The sequence below is a fragment of the Thalia democratica genome, chromosome 2 (genome assembly GCF_965202585.1).
Source record: "Thalia democratica chromosome 2, ktThaDemo2.hap1.1, whole genome shotgun sequence".
NCBI classification, from domain to species: Eukaryota; Metazoa; Chordata; class Thaliacea; order Salpida; family Salpidae; genus Thalia; species Thalia democratica.
In genome coordinates, this window is record NC_139166.1 from 83178501 (window position 1) to 83192364 (window position 13864).

Sequence of the window (13864 nt, forward strand, 5' to 3'; positions counted from 1 at the left end):
TAAGTGAACAGCTATGGTGACAATTTTACCTAAAAAAAAGAATTAAAAAGGTAAGTTAAATTTTACTTGAGTAAAACCATACTTTTATTTTTAAAAAGTGGAATTTTTTTATAAAGATCATGGAAAACCCTGGAATTAAAAATAATTTTAGTATATTATAGAAACTAAAGTTATAGTATATAAGAGATTTAAATTAGATTTAACAAGGATTTATAAAATATTTACAGTTTTATTAAATACAAATCACATTTTAAGTAACACTACATCATTATTTTAACAGTTTATTATCATTAATTTTTTTTTATCTTTAATTTTAATTGTTTTTAATTTAAAAGGGACAATTAGTGTTCTAAAATATACTATTTTTATTCTGGAATTGTTAAATTGTTTATAAATTAAAGTTATATTCTAAAAAAAGTTTTATTTTATTTTTACCTACGTAAAGTTAAAAATAAGTTTTAATTGCTTTAGACAACATTTCAAGCATTAAAATATTTTGTAGTAGTTCAGATGAATTAAATACTTTGTTTACAAGAGAATTGGAAAAAAGTATAACAGAAAAATAATTGACAAAAAATTTAAGTTTGACTACTAAAATAATGTTTGAATTTAAAACAAAACCTTTTTTCCTTACGTGATTTTAAATATAACATATGAAAATATATTTTGAATGAAGCTTTCAGCTTAAATTTAGAAAATTAGGCGAAAATAGCTATTAAATCTTCAGTCTGGAAAAAAATATATAATTGTGATCAAAAATCATCAACAACTTTAGATTACTGGAGTTGTTAACATTAAATAAATATTAATAGTAAAACTTAAATTTATAAAAAAAAAAAGTTGAGAATCATGTTTTCCTTTATTTTATTCATTGTACATCACATTTGAAGTTGAATAAAAGATTTTTTTTTAACATTATAATATTAAAACTATAATTATTTATAAAAAAATATAACTTAAAACTTATATTTGAAATTTTACTTAAAATTTAGAAGAATTTTTCATGTTTATTTTTAAAAAAAAAGGTTGAATGTAATTTAAGAAATAAAGTCTAGGTTTTCTGACTATTTTAAGTATAGTTTATTGTAATTTTTTTTTTTGTAATAAAATTATAATAAAAAAAAACAAATAGTATAAAATTATTTAAAAATACTGTAATGTGCATTATAAAGTATTTTATTCGAAAATTAAAATTTAAATTATTTAATTAATAGTTGTTTGATGTCTAATCTAAATTTCGCAATTTTTTGAACAAACTAGTTTAAATACTAGGTTTATCACTATTGTTAATGATTAAAATTTACTTGTTTTTCCTAAATTATAATATTCTTTTCTTTTTTTGTGTTCATTTACATGCTTAAATTTTTACCTGTTAAAATAGCTACCTTAGATTGTAGCAAAATTAATTGTACATTCTATATTTGTATATCTAAATAGTAACAAAATTGAAATTGTAGATATGTGTGAACTTTTAGTTTGAAAAGTCTTAAAAGTAAATAAACAGGATAAATAATTTTTTACATTAAGGGAAATTAACTAAACACTTTAACTATAAACAAAATTTAGTACATTTATTAGGTTTTTAGCACTAAAATTATTAACTTAATAGAATTATTAAACAATTTAAATATAATTAGACAAAGTATTACTATTTATTTATTCAAAATTGAATTAAAGGTTTTCAGGGTTGTCACAATACTTACTCAGGTTAGTTTGAAATCATAAACCTTTAGTTAGCCCAGTCAAAGTTCATATAATTTAATATTTGAAAAATTTGTAGCTCAACTAAAGTTAGTTTAATTTCACACTTTCTGAATATCTCAGGTAAGCTTTAGAAATTTTAAAAGTTAAGTTAGATGATTTGTTAAAATTTTAACGATTTTGATTTAATTAAGCTATAATATTTTTTTATGTTACATTATATTACTATCCAAAACTGAATATAATCAAAAAAAAAATATGCTTTAACAAATACTTCACTAACTTTGCTTAGAGTTGCCACTCATTTGAATTTTTTTTAATTATTTTAGCGTTTTAGTATTTTATGAGGACTTTAGTAATAAAAATTAATAAAAAATACTTAATTTTTGAATCTCTTAAAAGTTTTTGCATAAAAATACTACTGATTGTTTTGTAAAATATTTAAAAAAAATACATTATCTATTTTGTTTATTGAAGTTTGATAATTAAATATTGAAAAACTATGGTTTTTTAAGTTGAAAACAAAATTAAAATATGTTATTATATGCATTTGAAGTTTTTAGTTATCGGTGTTTAAAAAAAAACGAAGGCAGTTTATTTATCAGCATTTATTAATATTTATATCTTCTAACTAAAATGGTATAAAAAAACTTGAGCTTATTTATGTGGCCAGGTTTATACAAATAGTTGTATGTTGAAAACATAAAACTAAAAGTTTTAAAAATGCCTTCTTTAAAATGTTTTGGTAATTAAGTTAATAAAATTTTTTAATCTGCTTTGATATTATTACAAAAAAGATAAGATAGGTTTTTAATTAAAGCTTTAACTTTAAACATATTTAAAACTTTTTAACTTTCATTTTACATGGTGCATAGTTTGTTTTTATAATTTTAAACACAACACCAAAAATGTCATGTAGGCATAAAAAAGAGTGTTAGTCCATGCTAAAAGAACGCCGTGCTGAAGTGTCACTCCGTGCTAAAGTGTCACCATGTGCTAAAGATAGACCGTGCTAATATGTCACTCCGTGATAATAAGACACTACGTGCTAAAGTGACGCCGTGCTAAAATGTCACTCCGTGCTAAAGTGTCACCACGTGCTAAAATGTCACCACGTGCTAAAGTGTCACTCCGTGCTAAAGTGTCACTCCGTGCTAAAGTGTCACACTGTGCTAAATTGACGCCGTGCTATGACACTACATGCTAAAGTGACGCCGGGCTAAAATGTCACTCCGTGCTAAAGTGTCACTACGTGCTAAAATGTCACCCCGTGCTAAAGTGTCACTCCGTGCTGAAGTGTCACACTGTGCTAAATTGACGCCGTGCTATGACACTACATGCTAAAGTGACGCCTTGCTAAAATATCACTCCGTGCTAAAATGTCACTCCGTGCTAAAGTGTCACTACGTGCTAAAATGTCACCCCGTGCTAAAGTGTCACTCCGTGCTAAAGTGTCACCATGTGCTAAATTGACGCCGTGCTAATATGTCACTCCGTGATAAAGTGTCACTACGTGCTAAAATGACGCCGTGCTAAAGTGTCACTCCGTGCTAATGTGTCACTTCGTGCTTAAGAGTCACTACGTGCTTTAATGTCACTCCGCGCTAAAGTTTCACTTCGTGCTTAAATGTCACTACGTGCTAAAATGTCAGCCCGTGCTTAAGTTTCACCCCGTGCTAAAGTGTCACTGCCTGCTAAAGTGTCACTACGTGCTAAAATGTCACCACGTGCTAAAGTGTCACTCCGTGCTAAAGTGTCACTACGTGCTAATATGTCACACCGTGCTAAAGTGTCACCTCGTGCTAAAGTGTCACCCCGTGCTAAAGTGTCACTCCGTGCTAAAGTGTCACTACGTGCTAAAATTTCACCCCATGCTAAAGTTTCACCCCGTGCTAAAGTGTTACTTTGTGCTTAAGTGTCACTTCGTGCTAAAGTGTCACTTCGTGCTAAAATTTCACCCCATGCTAAAGTGTCACTTCTTGCTAAAGTGTCACTCCGTGCTAAAGTGTCACTCCGTGCTAAAGTGTCACTCCGTGCTAAAGTGTCACTACGTGCTAAAATATCACCCCTTGCTAAAGTGTCACCCCGTGCTAAAGTGTTACTCTGTGCTAAAGTGTCACTCTGTGCTAAAGTGTCACTCTATGCCAGGGTTTCCCAAAGTGGGCGATATCGCCCCCCTGGGGGCGATTTTAGTAATTTGGGGGGCGATAATTAGTAAGGGGGCGAAAGGGTGGGCGATAACTAGTAAGGGGGCGAAAAGGGGGCGATTTTAAAATTTTGGGCTGTCATGAGATTTTTACTTTTTTTCTTGCTATTTTAATAATTTTAGCTTGATATTGATTATTTGACCCTGAGGTAAAACTTAAACATAAAAGTTTATTTTATTTATGTAAAAAATAGAAAAAAATGAAGTGGTTATGACTCCTACTTTCAAGTAAATACTATATTTTCATTCATATATTTCCTTGTTTAACAATTACATATATCATAGATGATTGAAATCCCTCTCACTATTTTATAACCTGATATATATGTTATTTGGGATCATAATTGGTTTGTAAAAATCTATGTTATTTTTCATTAACTATCACCTCATGATATTTCCAATTGTTTTTTGAAAATTCACCAAGTTAGACTAAGAAATAAAACTATACAGGGTTGCCAATTTACCCAGAAACCTTGAAAAACCTGGAACTTGACAAGTTTGGCAAAAAAAACCTGGAATTTTTAACGATTTTAATATATTAAGTAGTAACATTTAGATTTGACACAAAAAAGCTATCATATAGATAAAAATATGGATCCCTTCGAGGCAGATACTTTTGAAATAAACGACATACAGGAGACCTTCTCAGACTTACAAACTGACCTTAAACTTAAAGTAAATTCTTCCAAAGAACGATATGAAAGCTTTTGGACTCAACAAAAACTAAGGCAAAAGTATCCAATCATTTAAGAGGAATTTAGATTGTTGTTTATAGCTTTTCCTTCTAGCTATGTTGTTGAGAAAGCTTTCAGTTCAGTTATCAACATCTTGAGCAAAAGATTTAATCTAGATATTTATAAAGGAGGTGACTTAAGGCTCTATTTTACTGATTAAGAATCAGATTAGAAAAACTTGCAAGCAGTCATGAACCTCATCCTTCACATTGTATTAGACTTCAGTAGCAGACATTATTTTATGAAAGTTTTTTTATTTGATTTAATCTTTTGAAAACTTCTTATTTAACCTGGTTTGTATTGTATTTAAGTAGTCTTTTTATAATAACAACTTTATTAAGCTATTTATTCTACAACAGGTTTGCATAATGCCTAATGAATATTAATTACGGTGGACTTCCTCTTAAGTTCGCACTTTTTACCCAAATAAAAAGGGAAAATTTATATTTTCTTTTATATAACTAAAGTAAAGTCTATTACTAACCAAATATTAATAAAACAAAATGTATATAGTATTTGTTAGCTTGTATAGATCTGTTTTATTTTAATGAAAATTTGTTTTATGTTTTAGTGGATTTCATGTTAATTCATAACATTATTGCATATAACATATTGAAATTTGTCATTTTGTAAAAAAAATTATGGTAATAGATTTTTAATTCAAATTGTTCTTTTTAATTTTTCTCAAAGTGCAAACTTAAGCGGAAGTCTACTATGTTTATTAAATGGTTTATGTTTTAAAGTTATTAATAGTTTTAATTTGACCTGGTTAATTTGTAGTTCATATTCGTCGTTTTACATTAAAGTTTTTATAGCATAGTGATAAAATTAAAATATTTGTTTGAAAGACCTTTATTTGACAGGTTTTTGTTATTACTTGTTTAATCCGTATATAACTTATATAACTGTATAACTATTATCTGATTGTAAAATTTTGATAACCATTAAAGTTTTAAATTCTAAAATGAATTTTTTGGTTTTAAAAGAGTATAAATTTGAAGTCTCTATTTTAAATGACTTCTACTCTTTCATTTAAAAGTTTCTTAAACTCAATTTTATTTTCTAACTTGATTTATTATTGTTAAAAAAATCATTATTATATAAGGAGTTTTAGACTATTAGTACAACTGTTTTTTGTTTTTTCTTAATTTAATTATATTAGCAATTAGAATATACTTAGTTTATATTAATACTTCAACACTAGCTTTTAGTTTTTCACTATTTTCCTTTGTTAAATTATTATGGGCTAATAGCTAGAAAAAAATCTTTTTAAACAGAATTAAATAAGCCATCAAAAAGACTGCTACAGTAACAAAACAAAATTTTAACCTAGTTAAAAGTTTTTTTTAATTGATTACTTTCTGTTCACAGAGTTAAGTGTAAAACATTGGATTTTTTTTTAGCTTAAATAAAGAAAAAAAAAAGGTTATAGAATTAAGGTTTAGTTCCCTAAAGATTATTCCAAGTCAAGTACTATTTCATGGTATTCTACTACGAAACAAATAGTTTAAAAAGTTTAAAATTAAATTTTTAATTTTACAACTAACTTGCTTACAATATATCTTAGTATTGAATTTAATAAATTAACTGCATTAACTGAAGCTGTTGATGAAACCACTTTTCATGTGAGATAATCATTAATTCGGTCAAACTTCCTCAAACTAGATCAGAAATTAGTTTTTAATTTTTATTTTAATATGTGTACAATAAACTGTTCATTTTTTAGTTTTTTAATCTCTGGTATAGTTATTTTAGAATATGCCTATTTATAAAATGATTTAAGTATTTTGTGCGGCTTAAATAAGTTACTTAGTATTAACTTCTAAATGTCCAAAATTTGTTATATGATATATTATTATATTGTCACGTTTAAGTTAAGATTTCAGATGGGTAACGTAAGGCTCAGATCCAGTCGCAGATCCGGTCGAATTTCGACCCGCTAAGTAAATTGAAAACTACTTGTGCATAATAAATAAAATTTAGTTTTCTGATACTTAATATTTTGAAACACGCTTTCATTTCGTTTTCAGTTCACAATATTATTTCCTAGATCACAATAATAGTACATAAGTTAATTACAGTTTTGCTCGAGTTTTTTAATTTTCTTATTTGTTATTTTTTTAAAATCATGCAGCCCGCAATTACATTTTTTTAACAAGTTGAAACTAGAAATTTTTTTTTAGTAAATATGAATTGCTGACTAAAAAAATTGTCCACCACTGACCTAAAAGTTTCATTAATTTCAAAACAGTTCATATTTAAACAGGATTGATAACAAATAACACAAGGCTTTTTAATAATTAAGTATTTTTATATACTTTACTGGGCTTCTAAGAAAATAACTGTAAATTATTTTCTCAAGCCATGTAAACTACTTTGAACACAAAAGTGCGTGCATAAGAAGTACCAGACTAAATTACATTTCGAACACAACTTTTTTTAGCTCAAAAGTTTGTACTCAAAAGAAAAACTACTTTGTGAAATCAGGGGGGGGGCGATTTTTTTTTCAAATTACTGAAAAGGGGGCGATTTAGTAAATGAGTTTGGGAAACCCTGCTCTATGCTAAAGTGTCAGTACGTGCTAAAATATCACTCCGTGCTAAAGTGTCACTCTGTGCTAAAGTTTCACCCCGTGCTAAAGTTTAAATTAAATTTAAAGGAAATAACACATAAGTTTCATAAAAATCTATAACAAATTAGTTTATAATTTACTATTAAAACTTAAGCATTTTATAATTGTAGTAAGAAGCATTCTAGTACAATGTTTGCTTTAATTTTAAAATACTTGTGCAAATGTCCCATATCGCTGAAAATTAAGTTTTCTTAGTTCCTACTCCATTGACAAGGCAAAACTTTTATAATTTACAATAATAATTTGCATTGATTTTGTGTCAATTTTGTAAATAATGTAAGTTACTTATTTATGCTGCTTGATTAATGCATAACAAAACATAAATTTATGAAGACTTTTTCACCTTGTAAATTAATATAAATATGCTCTTTGTTAAATTTTATTTAAATTATACTTTTTTTATTTGAAATTTTACCTAAGAAATCATATTAGATGGGTTTTACTTTATTTTATGCCCTCCTTTTTTTAAATAAAGTCCTGTCAAAATTATTAAAATATTTTAAAGATTAGGCATTCAAAAACTTAATTTATACTATAATTTTTTTTATTACTCAGAAAAATTTGAATATATATTTTTAATCTTTTTTTTAGTGATTTTGTTTTGGTTTAAAGAGTGATTTTTACAACAGGGTTGCCACTTTACCTGTAAACCTGAAAATGATACTTTGGGTAAAAAAACCTGGAATTTGTGAAATTTTGAAAAAAAAAAAAAGGAAAAACCTTGAATTTTAAACAATTTTTACGTGTTGAGTAGAAAAATTTGATATAACACAATAATTTTACTATATAGATAACACAATTTCAGTTTTATCTTCTTAATACTAATATGGTAAAATTCCAGGTTTTCCCATATTTTTTGCTCAATATTATAACTTTCTTATACTTTTAAATGGTTTTTCTATACCAAATTTTCTAAATGTTTAAAATTATTATTTTTAAGGTATACAGTTCAGGCTATGTACATTGTATATAGTAGCTTAAGGTTAACTGGTATTTTTTTAAACTAAAAAAACATTTTAGTATGATAAATTTTATTTGAAAACTTTAAACTTTATTTAGATTTCATTATAGTGATAGGATTGCCACTGGTTTTTGAGAAATTACTTCATGGTTTTTAAAAGTACATGTTTTTGGGTCTTTTTTTATTCAAAAGTTAAGTTTAAGGTAATAAACTGTGTTAAATAGTATAAAAACATTGTAAAGATATTGTAAAGCTACTTTAAATTTATTTTTTAATATAAATCTTTTGATGATGACACAATTTTTTTTTATATATAAGGTAAACTATTTGTGTCAAATTAAAATTTTTCTACTTGAATTATAACAATTTCTACATGTTAAGTAAAAAATATTAATTTGACACAAAAAATTTACCATATAGATAAAAAAATTAAGTCATCACCTAAAAATTTATTTCAAAAAACACATTTGATGTAGCTTTCTAATATCTTTTTAATGTTTTTATACTAATTAACACAGTTTATTAACTTTTACTTAACTTTAAACTAAAAATAGACTTAAAAACATGTACTTTCAAAAACCTAAAGAAAATTCAGAAAACCTGAAAGTAATTTCTCAAAAACCAGTGGCAATTCTATCACTATAATGAAATTTAAATAAAGTTTATAGTTTTCAAATAAAATTTATCATACTAAAGTGTTTTTTTAGTTCAGAAAAATACAAGTATACTTAAAGTTAATATGTACAATGTACGTAGTCTGAACTTAATACCTAAAAATAATAATTTAAACATTTAGAAAATTTGGTAAAGAAAAACCATACAAAAAATGAAAAAAAAATTATAATATTGAGCAAAAATTATAGGAAATCTGGATTTTTTATAATATTAGTATTAATAAGAGATTATTGAAATTGTGAAGGAAATGAATCAAATACACATCAAACATTAAATATTTTTGTGAGTATTATTCACTCTAAAATACATTTGAAATACCATTAAAGTTTTTCTTTTCTTTAACTTTAAATTTTAAAAACTTATTAAAAATTACAAAAAAAATTTATACTCTGCTTAGAGGTTTATCTGGATTTTTATAATTAAAATGGCAAATATATATTAATACCATAAAAAAAATATACTGTCCAAAATGTGGAAAAGTCGTATAAAATGCTAACTAATATCGATACTTAAAAATATTTGTATTGAACAAAAAGCAGTAATTTTTTATATTTATTATATTATATATATATATATTGGTTAGTTGTCTTAACTTTTAATATTGTTTAATTTACTGAAATAAAAAAGTTTATTCAAATAAGAATATAAGTGCAAGTACTTTGTTAACTACCAGGTGTTTAAAAACATAAATTACTGGGACATAATTTTTTTTTAGCTTATGTTTTCTATGAATGGTAGAAAAAAAACTTGCACAAAACTATTTTCTGCATGAAAAATAGTAAAGTTTTTTTATAACTTTGTAGTCCTGATAAAGAACACAATTTTAATGACTTTTATCTAAAAATTGTGTTATTAAAGCAAATATTAAAAAAATATTTGTTAAAGTCAGCTTCATATTCAGATAGATTAAAGCAGGTGTTCACATAATAAAAAGGAATGCATTTTTATTAGTTTATTTATTTTTAGTTTTCTTTTTTTTTTAGATATTAATTCTATATAATAATATAGTTTGAATTGATACTTAATATATATTTGCAACAAAAACTGTCATATGATCTTAAACTTGAAACCAGTTGTTTTTGTTTTAGTTGTTTTTCACTACATAAGTCAGGATTCCCACTTTTAAGGCAAAAAACAAAATTAATTACTAAAAACTGTCTTTAGTCATCTTAAATTAATTTAAGTGATCCTTAAGTTTTTCTACATCCATTTAAAATAGATTTAATTTCAAAAATTTTTATGTAAATTTTAAATAAATAAGCATTTTAAATCAAGAGATTTCCAAGTTTTGATAAAAACTAGACTAAGATTTTGCAGAATTATTAAATTCATCCTGAAGTGAAACAATAAAAACTTTCTTCAGTTTTTCTGGGTTTTAAAATATTTCAAACTAGCTTGAGATGGCCTATCAGTGATAAAAAAAAATTACACGAAATTATGTCCATCTTGAGAAATAGTAAAGTTCTATAATCTTTTTTATCCTTGTTAATAATAAAAATATTTTTTTAATTACTTAATAAATTATATTATCAAAAAAAAAAGTATGTTTAAACCTTTGTAAAACTTCGGCTTGAAAAACAGTTAAGTTCTATGATCAATTTATTTATAATCATATCAAAGAATATTTTAATTATACAATCAAAATTAAATGAAATATGTTGTAAAATTTTCAAAAAGGTATAATATAAAAGCAGATTTCATATTCAAATAAAATAAAGCAGGTACAGACATAAATTTAAGCATTATGTTTTAAATTTTATCTATCTTTAGTCTGTACATCTTTAAAATCTAATACTTAAACAATTAAAGATCATGTCATCTCAATATTCTAACATTTAAATACAATTCCACAATTACAATTTAAAAACTGTCATCTGAACTAACTCAGTTAAAGTTGGTCATTTATTTAACTTTATTACTTCTAAAGTTATAGTTGTTATGCTTTTTGTCAAAAAGTACCCTGAATGATAAAAACTATTTTTTTATAATCCTGTGATTTTTAAATCCTTTAAGAAGATATTTTAATTTTTTTTTTTTTTAAAACACTTTACAAAATGATTCAAAACTAAGTTTTTGATACTTTTTATAAAATATGAAAGTAATGAAACTAGAATAATTAAATATCATGGTAAAAAAAAAATCTAGCTAAGATAAAATTAAATGATTAAATTGTCTTGAGTTTTTTAATAAGAAAACCAAGTTAGCTTAAATAATCATGAGTTTTAAGAAGAATCAAAACTAGCCTAAATTATCTGTACAGAGTAATGAAGTGATTAAACAAAATTTGTTATAGCAGTTTTCCTAAATAAAATTCTGAATTTTTATATGATGTTGTTCGATACAAAATAAAGTATATATCTATTTCGACAAAAATACTTAAGCTTACATCCTTTATTGCAGTACGAGTGTAAACTTGGCTTGAATGGGTTTTTTTGTAATTTTTTTTTAATAACTTTAAAACCAATTACTTTTAAATTTTTCAATGCTAACTTGGAATTTTTCATTTTATTCTAAAGAACGGTACTTTGTCTTTAATTTAAAAAAATCCTTCGAATTGGGGTTTGACTTTTGTAGTGGAGCCCTATTAAAAATTTTGCGTTTTTTTTCAATTTTTTTAATTTACAAGTATTTCTCCAAAAATGTTTTTTTTTACATTTTTCTAAACATAGTTATTAAACTATGTATGAACTTGAGTTTTTTTATTCAATTTCGTTTTTCTTTTACCATGAGCCTATAAAATTAAAAAAATAATTAAATAATTTAAAAAAAAAATTTCAACTTTGCACGATTTTTGATTTTTAGGTTTACAGACTTTTATGCAAAACTATTTTTTTTTAATAGTTTTTTTTCTTTAATTTAGTTTTAAGCTCTTAGCACTTAAGCAAGAAATCCATCATATAGCTTTGTTAAGAATTTAGGTAAAACTTGTATTGGTCATATATTTAAAAACAATAATTAATTGGGAGACAAATATAATTAAATCATAAAATTTAACTATACAAATTTGTTAAAATGAAAATAAGTAAAAAAAATACTTTTGCATAAAAGTCTGTAAACCTAAAAATCGTAAATCGAGCAAAATTGGAATTTTTCTGAAATGATTATTTAGGCTTATGGTAAAAAAAAACTGAAAAAAAAACTAATTACAAGTTTAAACTAAGTTTAACAAATATATTAGAAAAAAAAATTGAAAATATATATATTAACTTTAGAGCAAAACTTGTAAAATTAAAAAAATAGAAAAAAAACGCAAAATTGTTAAATTTGCCCCACTAAAAAAGTCAAACACCAATTCGATGGATTTTTTTTAAATAAAGATAAAGGACTGTTCTTTAGAATAAAAAAAAATCGAAAGTTAGCATTAAATTATTTTAAAATATTTTGTTTTAAACTTTGGTTAAAAAAGAAATTACAAAAAAAAACATTCAAGCCAAGTTCATGCTCATTATAGCAGTTAAATAAAACGAGTGCTACTATTAGATGTTTTTTTAATTTTTAGAGGCAGTAAAGACAAGTCTAAAATATTTTGATCAAAAATTTTAGTACTAAGAAATTTAAAATGAAATTTAATATACTTTAAACTATATTTAAGAAATAATTCAAGAAAAAATATACAATTTTGAATAAATACAAACATATATAATAGAACAAACTTACTGAGTGATATTAGAGTCTTGTTCTAATCTGACGGGTTTTCCATAAAATTTGCTGAATCAGCAAAAAATTATTTCAGAATTTTTTAACTTTAAGATATTAAAAATTTGTTTTTTAGTAAAACTTTAATTTGTTTAAGTAAGGTGGGTTAGGGATTAGGGTATAACTTAAGTAAAAATTTAAAGATAACTATATTGCTGACTTAGCAAATATTAGGGAAATCCCTGTTGTTTTACAATCGGACCCGTAATATATATGTCAGTAATGGAATAAAAATATCATTTGAAGAGATTATGTCCTACTTAGCAAAAACAGCTTATGAACAGTTTTTTTAGTGATTATATAAATTATAGTTTATTTTATAGTTTGCCTTATCTAAGTATGTGTTGAAAATTTAGTCTAAATTACGCTATAGAAGTTGTTTTTGTTAAATAAACTCAAATTTCCGAGAATGTTTAGAGCTGTCTACTTAAAACTAACAAACCTTTTTTTGTTGTATTTTTAAGGGTAACTTAAAACTTATTTAAACGTGAAAATTACCATTCATCTAATAGCATAGTAAATATCAATTAGAATTTTGGATTTAAAGGCTTAACTTATACCTCATTCTTTTATTTTCATTACTTTGCAAAGTATTTAACAGAAATATACAACATTTACAAAGTTTAAAAAAGCATAAAAAGCTCAAAATACAGTATTAAAATGTAAGACAATATAAAAGAAAATATTAAACAAAATACTTACTATTTGAGTATTTTTTTTATTTTCATAATAAATAGTTTACCTTTTTCTTTTTTACTTTTGTATTATTTAGTTTTTGTCCTGTTCAAGTGCTACTATACTATGGTTCCATTAGTAATAGCTTGAAGTTTTTATACTTAGTTTAAATGACTAGTTGTTTTAATCACCCACTCAATGCTATGCATTTGGGTTTTGTTTATGCATTAGCTGCGTTGATAAAGTATCGGTGGTTTTTGTTTTCTTTGTCGTATTTTGTTTGAATTTTTTTTTTATTCTTTAGTCCTATGTTGTTGTGATAATTTATTTTTCTTGTTTTCAACTCATTAATAAATTGTTATTTTTTACATTCATTTTCCTTTCGAGGGTGCTAATTTACGCTTAAATTATACAACAAAATGTAAGCTAAGATTATACACTTTTTCATTTAAGTAGTTTATTTTTCAAACTTTTTAGCAAAAAACTTATCTGAAATTTGAAACTAACCATCACCCAAAACTCAGCTGACTTTGAAAATTTTAATATTAAGTTTGTAAGAGAAGTTAAGAGCTTAAAGTCAACAA